The following is a 13,160-nucleotide window of genomic DNA, read 5'->3' as shown; positions in this document are numbered from 1 at the left end:
TCGTTTGTGTGCGTCAACTGCAGATATTAGCCTGCCAACTTCTGACAATAGCACTAGAAGTAAATATATTGTATAAATATATACATTTTCTCTAACCACCCTCCCTTGTCATCCTTCACCATCAGCACCAGTACCACTCATTTGTAATTAATTTCTCTATCACCAGACGAGGGGATGTCCCTGGTATATCACATGATGCTACTGCTTCAGGCATCTATAGGCTGTGAACATGCATAATGTGGTAATGATGTCACTTAGTTTCCCTGCTTACTACTAATTGGTGACACTGAGCAGCAGCGATATCCCCTCTCTGCCCATTGTGTGTATACAAGGTAAGCAGCTTTGGGGGAGTTGGAAGAATGAATTACAAATGAACAGAAGGCCAGAATGGTGCACTTACAGCACAGGGGGATTGTATTTCCCCCCCCCCCCCCCCCCCCCCCCCACATTCCTGGGAGTTTACCCTGCGATTTAAAGTAATGATCAGCCATGGGAGGTAGGAAGGTGTTATTTTGTGCTTTTGAGCTGTGTTACCATATACATAATCACAGAAAATAATGGACCCTTCTAGGGAGAGTTTGAGGGTCAGAAAGAGGAGAGAATTTTATGTACCTGGACAACCCTTTTAATATATATTTTGGTGATATAAAACATTCTGTGGAACCATTCTATATAGCTGCTTTATTTAATTTTTTTTTTAATTCTGTCTTCTAACCTTTTCACACTACTAAAATATCAGTAAATTGCTTATGCAGAATCTCTAATACCCATTGATTATAAGACCGTCTTAGCATCTGTCATTTTAAAGGCACATCACAGTCCTGCTTGTAAATTCTGGTCAATACACATTGTATCCCATTGAGTTTCCTGTTATTAGTAGTCAATTAGCCTGTAAAACCTTCCCTGCAGCTGTCATGTGTCACATCAGGTTTTGTTGGGAGCCTTTGTGTGGTCATGCATTCATATTATCCATCATTTTGTTTTACAGAGTGGTTGAAGTTTTATGTACTGCTCTCTTTAAAAAGAGCAGGGGGCTCAGAATTTCTCTTGTTTTAGCTTTTTTTTACAACACAAGATTGGATCAGCTGATCTTTCTCTTTCTTGTCTTTAAGCTGTCACAGACATTCTGCGTGGACTCCTTAAAGGGGAACTATTGCTATATTTGTATAAAACTGTGGGAAATCCATTGTACTCGTCATGCATATTCTAAATATTTTCCAACATCGGTGCATGGAAGATTTAGATTTGCATAAAAGTTGTCTAGATAAAAGTAGTTTTGTATTCGTTACCAGATTTACATCAGATTAAAAACTCTGCAACCAACAGTTTAGCTATGAATCAGATTACGTTTCATCACAAATGATGAAAAAGAATATCTGCTGTATAATAGAATAATGGTCACATTTCAATGAGGTGTCTCCATTACGTTATTAAAATGTTCTAGAATTATGATGCTGAATATTCAAGCCTCTTGTGTCCCATTCTGTATGTGAGAGTTTTTACCAGGTATTTACAAGAGAAAGTAAGAAAAAATGTAATGAATTCATTAAGGAAAGTAAGGCAAAAAAAGGAGTACGTTTTCTTCTGGACAAACCATGTTGCAATGGGGTACAAATTAGTTTATTTGCACATAAGTTAAATACTGGCTGTTTCTTCATGTAGCACACAAACACCTGATAGGTTTATTTTTTTCACTGAAATTTGAAGTTGATCTAGGATATGCCCTACCCCAACTATAAATCCCTCCCCACATTTTATATTTACCACCCCCCCTCCAATGCAACATAGTTTTGCCAAGGTTCAAAGTTACTCCTTTTTTTGCTTTCCTTTCCTTAATGAATCAGGCCCATTATCCGCTCTCTGTAAAGCATAAACATTATGCAACACTGTACAGTAAAGATTTTTGAGGTTTAGGAGTGGCTGATTGGGATAGAGGGAGCTGCTTTGAGAGAAGTTTTACAATAGTGCATGGGATGAGGTTATGAGATGGGGAAGACAATAGAAGGCCACTAGAGGAGTACAGAAGCTGAGTATTTATGGATGAGGTCAGAAATATAGATTGGACAAGGAATGGGAGCAATTAATGCGTGAAAATGAGAGACCCAGATCTTGGGCACAGTGGGGGGATAGAATTAGGAAACCTGTTAATAAAAGTAAATTATTTTCAGGGCACATTAGAAGGATAATATTTAAGCAAGTTAATTGCACTCCAAGATTTGTTCTTTTTTTATTTATTGTTGTTTATCGCCACAGATCTACCACTTTAATAATAGACACGGTACTTGAGCATTGTGGCTCAGTGGCTAGCACTTCTGCCTTACAGCTGGGTCATGAGTTCGATTCCTGACCAGGGCCTTATCTGTGGGAAGTTTGTATGTTCCCCTTGTATTTGTGCTTCTGGTTTCCTCCCACACTCCAAAAATCTACTAGAAGGTTAATTGGCTGCTGACAGAATGAACTCTAGTATGTGTTAGGAAATATAGACTGTAAGCTCCAGTGGGGCAGGGACTGATGTGAATGACAAATCTTCTCTTTACAGCGCTGCAGAATTGGTGGCGCTACATAAATAAATTATGATGGTGGTGCAGTAATTTGATTAACAGCAGGATTGTAAATAAAATAAACAGATCTCTAAGTCTTGTGTAAAACAAATGGCATGTTATTATTTTGTACTCCCTTTACAGACTTTTGTTGTATTTTGCTGTCTTCCGGTCTATTAATTGGAAGGTGGCATCTTTTGTCACGTTAGTGCTGAGCAGGTTTCTTGTATACAGTGGTGGAACTACCATTTGTGCTGCAGGTGCGGTGCACCGGGGCCCATGGAGATAATGGGGCCTGCTACACGAGGAACTAGCGAGCTGTGTGCTCTGGTTCCCTCCTTCCCGCTCCACTGCACTGGGGCCCACAGCTCGCAGGTTCCGCCTCTGTCTGTATAACCAGAAGCCTGCCCAATGCTAACATCAGCTTTTCCACTCACTTGAGCTCCGTGAATTTTGCTTTCAGTAAAGCTGGGTACACACTACAAAAAATTGCTGCAGATGCAATTTCTGTGATTTTAACGACGACTGAAAGTCCCAATGAGCATACAGATTTATGTTTACACACCTTCATGATTTAACTTCAGATCTGTAGTCTCATTACCATCTACTGAAAATATCCCGACTCTGCACATGCTATAGAGATCTGCCTACCATATGTGTAGGTGTTCTCCCCCGGGAGAGCAGTGTTACCTCCCGCATCTGTCCCCTCTGTTGTGAAGTAGGTGGTGGCAGGGCCTAACGATGCAATTCACGGCGAGTTACATAATCCTTGCCCAGCTACCGGCATTTTGCGGCATTTCAGCCGCGGGGGCGACCCACACCCCCACACCCCCACACCCCCACATTTGGCAGTAGGATCTCCCCTTTGGGATGTCCCGGGGGAAAGAGCCTAAAAGTTGGCAAGTATGGCCTAAACTGCTGGTTGTGAGTGCGTACACTCTTCCTCATTTGCCCAACATCGTTCCATCGTTGATCGTTATTTTTAGGAAGTTTTTGATAAAACTTGATCGTGGGAGAGCACACTCTAATGCCATATCTGATAAAACGGTTGTTTATCGTGTGGTCTGCACAATAATTGCATGAAATTACTGTAGTGTGTACCCAGCTTAACACTCTTCTAAGGTCAACACATGCTTGTGAATCAGTTGCTGTTCTGTTGCAAGAACATCATCTTTTTAGGTGATAGTGATTTTACACAGCCCCAGAAAAATACTACTACATTATAAACCAGTAACTTTGCCTATTATGCTTACCATATAGGTTTTCCACAGTTACATACCAAACAGGATACCAACTATTAGTTAGGGTTCTCACTGAGCCTTTCCAATTCTTTAATCTCTTATTTGTGCATATGCAGGCAAATATTAATCTTTAAATACATTTTTCCAAGAGCTTTTGAAATGGTCAGTACATGATCCACTATCCCCGATGTAAGCAATCTTAACTTATTATTAATAATAATAATAATTATAATAATCTTCTGAATGTAGTATCCTAATTGTATAATCGTAATATACTCATTTATAATCATATAGTAGTGACATTGCTCCCATAACTTGTGTGTCACAAGGACTAAAATACCCAGACACGATGGATAAAATGCTCTACCGCTGTAAATAAGAATATTACAAGACACCACTATGTTTCTGACCTGTATGAAAGTGCTCTTCCTTTGGTGTAAGTATAAAGGATGTTCATATGACTGGAGAGGCAGATGGCACTGAAGAAGCTTAATTTAGGACAAGCACAATGCAATGACTGATAAATTCTTCCCTTGAGACTGTACCATTGATCATTAGAATTCTGACCAGACGGATTACTAATTTTATTTGACAGTGCAGACTACCAGTTGTATACTATTAGGAGGTCCAAAGACTGGATGTACTGTGCTACATTTTGGTTTGAGGAGAGAAATCTTAGTTGCAAGCCATGGATAATACAGCCATTCTCTTTCTTTAACATTCCCATTGACTCTTGGATGTGAATAACTGCATCTCATGTGGGGCTTCTTCCTGACTCAGCATGGATTTTGTTCTATGCTTTCAGCTGTTCCAGGCCATAGGCCGGCTTAGCAGATGCACTGTGCTGCAGGATACTGGCAACGTGCTTTGTGATCCTGCTATTTAATATGGCAAATGGCTGGGATGACTTGGTTCCATATGAGTTTCATTTAATTATGTGTAAATAGGAGCATCCAAGTACACATTTTAGGGTATCATATGTAGGGCACGATTGCAAATGAGACCCATCAATAGATGTAAAATGAATTATATTCACTCTGTTGCATGCTCTTTAACGCTCAATATTTTGCAAATTAGATTTTGGCTCTGTAATGAAAAGACATAACATGCTGAGTGTCGCTGTTTAGTCAGAGCCTGACAATGAATCTAATACTATAAATATCAAGAGATCGTATCAGTCTGAATATCAGTAGCATGTTTTATTATTTTAGATACATTTTGAAGATCACCATAAATGTTGCCGAGAAATGTATTTTTATTTGTTCATTTCAAGTTAATATAACTATATCAGTTTATATTACTTCACTAAATATAATCTGTGTTTAAAAAAGTCAACTCTAATAATGTTCATTTAAGAGGGATCTTTCTTTGCCCCACATAATTCCTCACTTTTACTTCTCTACATTATCAGACTACTGCCCTGTCCTTCCCAACGTTCTATGGATGATACTTTAGAGTGTGAATATCCATCACATTATTTTTTTCTGTTTAGGAGAACTGTGCATGTGCAAGGGTTAATACATGCAAACTGCATCAAGGCAGCACTCAGCTGGGCCCCACTGTAATAAATATAGTCCTGCTGAACATATGATAAATGTATCAAAATTGCACTTATATTGTTGTCCAGCATGTAGACTTTATATAAAATATAGCGACTTATTGATCAGAAAACATATTTGATTCCCTTGTCTATTACATCCCAACCCCCTACAGTGTTGAAGAGAACAGAGAGATCACTGACCATTATACAGTTTCTATAAATTAGGAAAAAAATAAACACAAAATATACCCTTTGTTTTCTAGAGTTTGTAAACTAAAACCTCATATCATCAGCATCACCATTTATCTATATAGCGCCACTAATTCCGCAGTGTTGTACAGAGAACTCAGGAAATTTAGACTGTAAGCTCCGATTGGGCAGGGATTGATGTGAATCAAACACACACACACACACGGGTCCATTAGATAGCAGTCAATTAACCTACTAGTATGTTTTTGGAGTGTGGGAGGAAACCGGAGCACCCGGAGGAAACCCACACAAACACAGGGAGAACATACAAACACCACACCGATAAGGCCATGGTCCATAACCCTTGTTTCACCTCTGCCACTGGTCTTAAAGAAAGCCCCTCTTGCATCCCCCAAATAACTGCCTTTCAGACCCCTTATCTACAGAGACGCTGGGGGTGGCATAGTTATCATCTCTGAAGGGGAATCCATGTGAATTACTTTAATCACTGGCAACACCAGGGTGGCTTCTAATGTCCTTTTATTATCTACAATAGTAGGGTATGTATAAACACATATCATAGGAAAGTATGCATTTTATATTGACTTCTGTACCAGGTATAGTATTTTATTATACAAATCTCCATTTCATGAACCATTTTATTTTTTTTTTATTGAATTTTTGTAATCCTAAAACATGCTCTCTCCCCTTAGAGTCCTACATTTAAAATATGCAGCACTCTGCCTGTTAATAAGGAAAATACTGCAACTGGGCTAGGGGGAATTAAGGCTTTCAGCTATTTTTCCCTGATCTCCTGAGAATTAAAGAGATGGGCTGTTCACTGTAATTTATTCATAGAAATAATGTTATATTTTATTATAAGCAGAAAAAATTCAGTTCTAAACTAAACCAAATATTTTCTGTATAGCTCCTTTCCTGCTCTTGTCTGTCCCATTTTCCTACTCGGGGCCCCACCACCAATGTTTTGGTGAGATCTGTGGTAGAACATGGCCAACCGAGCTCTTCCACCACTCTGTAATGGGTCATCGCCATATTGTTGGAATATTTTTTTTTATTTTTTTTAAATAACTTTTTATTTATAAAGTACCATCACACAATGTATGCATGCAGCGTAGAGAGCCAAAGTAGGTCAGAATAGTTGACAGTGTATACATCTGGAAGGGGCTGTATGGCAGCCTGAGCCTTTTACACAGAAGAACGTACAAAAAGGGGAGCAAGAAGACAAATAAAGTACACGTTCAATTAGATGGCCTGAAATGTATCATAGTGATAAATACAAAACCATTGAGTGATATTTGGAATATTATTTTTTTTCTGACCGTACAGGTGAAACTATAAGCCATATTTGTCTTCTGTGCAACTTGAACATACTTGAAATTCGGGTCAGTCTCCTGGGCTCCCGTGAGAGCTGGCATTTCTCCCGCATCCCGGAATTCACAGAGAGATTCTCAGTGAATCGCTCCATTTTGGCAAAATGCCTCGAATAGCTGCGCCCCGCCCCCTCCCGTCCTCCAGTCACGCCCCTCTGGGAGTAGATAAGTATGATCTTGAACTATTCTCGGAGCTGTTTAGTTTTTGTCTGCAAGCTGTGGACTGTGTCTGCTTTCTGATAAGGGAAAGAAAATATTGTATTACAAGTTAATGGCAGTATGAGGGGGAAGTCTATATGTATAACAAATACTCATCTGCCAAAGACAGATGATGGTATTCAAAACGAGTCCTGGATATGTTCGTCAAGGGACTATATGACCATAACTGACTGGATTAAAATTGCTAACCACAAAGGTCTTAATCTATTTCAGCATCATTGTCAGTTTTATTAAGTAATTATAATATTGGCATTCTGAGTAGCAAAATAGTTTTCAACTTCTGAAGTACCTCACTATACCTAAAGCCCTATCAACTTATTTTTACATAGGATACAGGGAGACTGGTCAAACTAAACATGTTGATAATGAGTGAGGGTAAATGGAAAAAAATAATTATATGTAGGAAATGATTGGAAACATTCTAAACAGTTGACAGTAAATGAGGATGTTGGAAACAAAGGTCTATTGATAATTATGATATTGGAATATAGTGCTTAACTAACATTCTAAGAAGCCTTTCAAATAAAAATAATGTTTGTTAATCTTGGCCACAAATCTAGTTTATGCTTTTGCATTTTTTAGTGGTGTTTTTCTTTTTTCGTTTTTCCATTTTCAGGTGCTTTACCAAATTGCCTATTGCTAATTCATATGTATATACCTAATAAATGTGCTCCAACCACAACCTTAATTTAAATGCTCTATATGTGACCTATAGGGAAATGTATGACAGTATAGGCATATAACCATTTCTAAACAATTGTTATATTCTTTAACATCTGGTTTACTTGTGGTATACCATCAGTGGATCTGTGCTGGGCATATTTACATACAGTTGTGAATATGTCCAGAACTTAAGCATGAATTTTTAATCATTATTTTAACAGTACATTGATTTCAATGGGATTTCCAGTCTGTGCACTACACGCTGAAAAATAAATGTGTGTCATCCCCTCGAAGACTGTCAGTCTGGTGCTGAAAATTATTGGTTCCTTCCAACCATTCCTGGACCCCTGAAGATGCAACTTTGCCGTGCTAAGGGATCCTATTATAAAATAAGTAATACAATGTAAATAAAATACAGACACTATCGTTAAATAAACTTTCATTGAAATAAAAATATTTAAAATCCTCATTCACTAACTTATTAATAAAAGACTCAACTCTTATATTCCAAACTAAGTGATCATTCTCTAGTATTCCAAAGGGAAATGTCATATGTTTGTAATCTAAATGGAAAATCTCCTTATTTTAATCTCTCCTCCTCCTTCTTCTCCTCCTTCATCCCTGCTCCATTGGAGTTTACTCACACACACTCGGGTCTCTTTTGTCAGGAGTCATTAACTTACCAGTATGTTTGTGTATTGTGGGAAGAAACAGGAGCACCCAGAGGACAGCGACACAAACATAGGGAGAACAAACAAACTCCAAACAGATAGGGCCCTGGTCATAATCTAACTAATGACCTCAGCGCTGTGAGATAGCAAGGCTAACCACTGTGCGCCCCTGTGCTGGAAATAATTAAAATTAAAAGAAGAACAGAAGAGAAACTGTGTGCTTGGAGCCCCGCTGTAGAATGAGAGAAGAATGAATTGACCAAGAGTGTCAATAGCTGCTTAGCCAATCGATAGCGTTTTCCCATGCTGGCCCCAATGTGATTGGCTGCCAGTGATGGAGAGTCACACACCAATATAGGTGAATTAAATTTCCATTGATGTGGGGGGAACAATTACCAGTTTGTGCATATCCATTCATGTCAGTGACCTAATGATTTCTATGTCCCATTCATTTAATGGGGTCTCTAAATGTAACCCCATTGCAATGATTAAGGCGGAATAGGAATGAAGAAAACACAACACAATGCTGTCGTAATCACTAGTGTTAACCCCTAGTGAGAATGTACATAATGCACTTCCATAGAGGTCAGTGGACATTTCAAGTATGATGACTTGCTTTAAAAACACTGAAAATAAGTATGAACCCAAATCATTATTAACGCATTAAATATAATTTTTTTTACTTTTGTTTGGATAGGGGAAATACATGTTTTGTTTTTTTTTGTTTTTTTTTTGTTTTTTATTGCAAACGCAGCATTTAAATACATTGCTCGACACAAATTATGTTCCAATGGGAAAAGCAATTTGCTGCAGACAGACTGTAACCAGTTTGGCAAGCTACCTCTGTTGTTCACTGTACATGCTATAAAGCATTAGAAGATAGTTGTTGTAGGCATTAGTTTGTCATCTTTCAACAACAAAAGTGTGTACAGAATTATGATGGTGTTTATCTGTGTGCATTGTTATGAAAATCCTCTCTAAAGTAGGAGTCAATTTTGTCATCTACCAGATAACCATGGTTAACAGAAATATTTTCTGCACGAATATTACATTTGTCCAAGACACGATCTATCATCATACTACTTATGCACAAATAAGTTAATGCAATTCTACAACTCATGTAATTATGATGCAGAATAAGTCTTGATTGGTGTAATCAACAATTCCTAAAGACTTTATGAACCACAGCTGGGTAGTTTCTACAATAATAAATTCACATTACTCTAGAATTATAGCTTAAATAGATGACAGAGATAGCATTTTAAAATGGATGGTGTGGCCGCTCAAAATATTTCTTTATTCTATTGTTTATCTTTAAATACAGTTAATGATTTCTATGTTCAAAATTATATATATATATATATATATATATATATATATATATATATATATCTCTATCATTTCTCAAAAACATATACAGTATGTAGTTGAAATGTGATTTTTTTTTTTTTTTTTTTTTTTTTTTTTTTTGGGGGGGGGGGAATGAAGCAGACATGTATTAAAAAAAACTAAATGAAAAAAATCTTTTTGTTTAAAATTGAATTTCCAAATGGGGGTAGATTACAAGTAAAATAAAATATAACTCCAGGTGAAAACATTTTAAACATGTACATAAAAGGACGTAGTGATAGGTTAGTTGAACCCTAGTGTGTCTGTGTAGTAGTGAATATAGACTGTAGGCTCCACTGGGGGCAGGGATGGATGTGATTTATTAAATATTCTCTACAAAGTGGTTTGTAATATTTCGGCGCTATATAAATAACTATAAATAAATAATAACATGCAATCCTAGGTTTGGGTTTTTATCTTCCAAAGCAACAAACAGAGTTCATAAACAGTAATCCAGAAAACCATATAGCGAACAAAGTTTTACATAGAGGAATCGCCTCAGTAAAGCCAGGAAAGTATTTTAAAATAATTATTACTGTGGTAGACATAACAGTAGTAGTTTTCTCTTGTTCTTCTTTTGGTTTTTTTTTTTTTTTTTGTTTTGTTTTTTTGTACTTGTAACATGGCTTCTAAATAAGAATTTTTTTAACCAATTTTTTCATTGGTTCAATGAAATTTTTGCCTTGTTAGACATGTGACTGTGAAATGTTGCATATTTCTACGGTGTACTTTTGCCATAACTATTCCCAGTGCTACCACAACCACACTAGATGGTAGAGTGAATTGATGTTCTAGCCCTATTTGTATTTTGCAGAATGTCATAATGCAAAGCAAAATGTGGATATTGCATCATTGGAAATACACACTCCTCTATATATCAGTGTGTTCAGTGGTGCAATTTGTTTTATAATGGTCTCATGTTCTGATAACGGGCAACAAGCTAAAACATAATAGTCTGGACACTGAGATTTCCTTGCCTGTTGGTTCATGAGTCTTTTTTTATAGATTTTTATTTCTATAAAGCAATGATATATACATTATTATCTTATAGACTAGATCACTTCATGTTTGTGGTTTCCTGGATAATACTACAAATATGTATTGGATGCCCTCAACAGCACCAACTCTTTTATACCTCATCTAAAAATATTCTCCCTAAAGTCTGCTTAGATGTGTCTCTGACCTGCTCCTTGTCTTGTCTCTGAAAATCACCTCTCACCTCTGCCTACCTCTCCCCTGCTGCCACCTACCTAGAGAATTCCCTACCACAACCAATCAAATTATTTTTCGGTGTTTATATCCCTAAACATTCTCTGATAACCCACCTCCTTACTGGAGCCAACTCTACTCATCCTGTCCCAATCTCAACTCGCAAGTCGCACTTGCTGTCTCTGCTTTAACCTCTTTTCACTAGATTGTAAGCTTTCTCCTGAGCAGGGACCTGTCATGTACTTATGTTTGTATTTATGTTGTCTACCTTGTATGCCCCTGTTTTATGTATCCTCTCTTTACCCCATTGTCCAACTCTGTGGAGGCTTAGAAATTAACATCAACAATAATAATAGTTAAGTTTGGACAGTTAAAGGAAACTATTGCTCTAATATTCCTATCACACTTTGTGCACTATTATAGAGAACAACACATTCTGGGTCTGACTCATTAAGGTACACAAAAGTAATATAGTCTATGCTGTTTTTAAAAAAAAACAAACAAAAAAACCCCACATGTTCTAGAATACATATGTGACCTTGTCTACATGCATACACCCATTCCCCTCCACGTTCCGCCCATGAAATCATAGGCTGTTGGAATTGTCATTTCAATTTGAAAATGAATTGCATAAACTTGTGTTAACTGGCGTATAGTCCTTTCTGGGCATGCACAGTTCAGTTTAGCGCAAAATACGGCACGTATTGGCATTTACGTTCCTTAATGTATCAGGCCCTCTGTGTTCAAAGTTATTTTTGACCCTAACATTTTTCATCATACAAAATACTTTGCGCCTAAGGACTGGTTTATTTTCTTGTTACGATATTTGGAGGGACGGGGGTTCACTCCAGTTTTCCTTTATAATGCATCTATTGACCATTACATTTGACACCCATAGTAGGGAGTGCAATAAAGTCTTATTCTTTTTTTGCCATTATGTGTTCTGTTGAGCACAGACTAGATGACTGCATACACAAGTCTATGCCAGGGTCTGACTCACTACTGCAGTGGTAGATAAAGGGACAGCATGCTTTCTTTGTGTAATGTATTACTCATTTTCAGAACATTCCCTTTGAAATAAAAGCATATTAGTGAGATGATATAAGTAGTAGTAGTATATAAGTGTTCAGCTGCGAAATAAAGTAAATCAACGCGCAGTCTTAAGCTTAGTCAAATTATAGGTAAAAGAAAAGCGACCCTGCAAGTACTTTAATAATGTAGCAAGAATAGTGGTAATTGGTACCAAAATGCAAGAGATTGCAACAAACTTGCCTTGCATTTATAAAGCATGTGAAGGTCCAGGGTAACTAGTAGAAAAAATACTGAATTTCATATCTCTTATATCTTTTTTTGTTTTTTTCTTCATTAATAAAATTGTCACAAAGTGTCAGTTCTGCTGGCGAGGCTGGTAAAATATGGAACAGGTGGCAACCCTAAGGGCAATCGCAATGCCGGACTATGACAGTGGTGACATTCCAGCACACAACATTAGACCATAGAACACTAACAAGCCCTTCACTCATGGATGCACAGACACAAAAGATGACCTGCTTTCACCACATCAATTTTCTTAACTATCATCAAGCTCAAATGTTATTTCTGTCATTATTTCATTTCACTAAACATACATTTTAAAGGTCACTGCCTCCCTGAGAAACGCTTGTGTATATATTTTCAGTACAGGAAGAAATGGGTTATTCTTTTCTTACTCACAAAAATACTGTTTCCTCTCCAAACTAGGAGAGGGTTTATTAGACAGATCATTTGCATATGTTCACAGTTGTATTACTTCAAATATTACACACCACTGTTTTTGGTTTGTTGGTAGTTTTTTATTTTTGTTCTGTGGATGGGGAAAGGTTGAGAGGGTAATGCGTATAGTGAAAAGTCCTATTAATTAGCATTTACAAGTAAGTTCATGACATTCCTTCTGGATACATTGTATTATAATGAATATCAATATAGCATACATTTAATACAATATTCAGTAACATGCACACATTGGAATGATTTGTGACTGAAAAATCCAGGACACAAGACTTTGCAGGATGCAGCCATGTTGCAAGTGTACATGTGTGTGTATATGACAAGATATTTTTTTATTATAA

At 37.2% G+C, this 13,160-nt stretch overlaps 1 protein-coding gene across 3 annotated transcripts in view; it reads left to right on the top strand.

Annotated features, from left to right (window-relative positions):
- The window catches only part of DCLK2 (doublecortin like kinase 2), a 74,391-nt gene that overhangs the window by 22,517 nt on the left and 38,714 nt on the right, over positions 1 to 13,160 (top strand). The gene's annotated exons all lie outside the window — the stretch shown is intronic.

Source organism: Mixophyes fleayi, chromosome 1 (assembly GCF_038048845.1).
Source record: "Mixophyes fleayi isolate aMixFle1 chromosome 1, aMixFle1.hap1, whole genome shotgun sequence".
Taxonomy (NCBI): domain Eukaryota; kingdom Metazoa; phylum Chordata; class Amphibia; order Anura; family Limnodynastidae; genus Mixophyes; species Mixophyes fleayi.
This window is presented reverse-complemented; position numbering and strand designations above follow the sequence as displayed.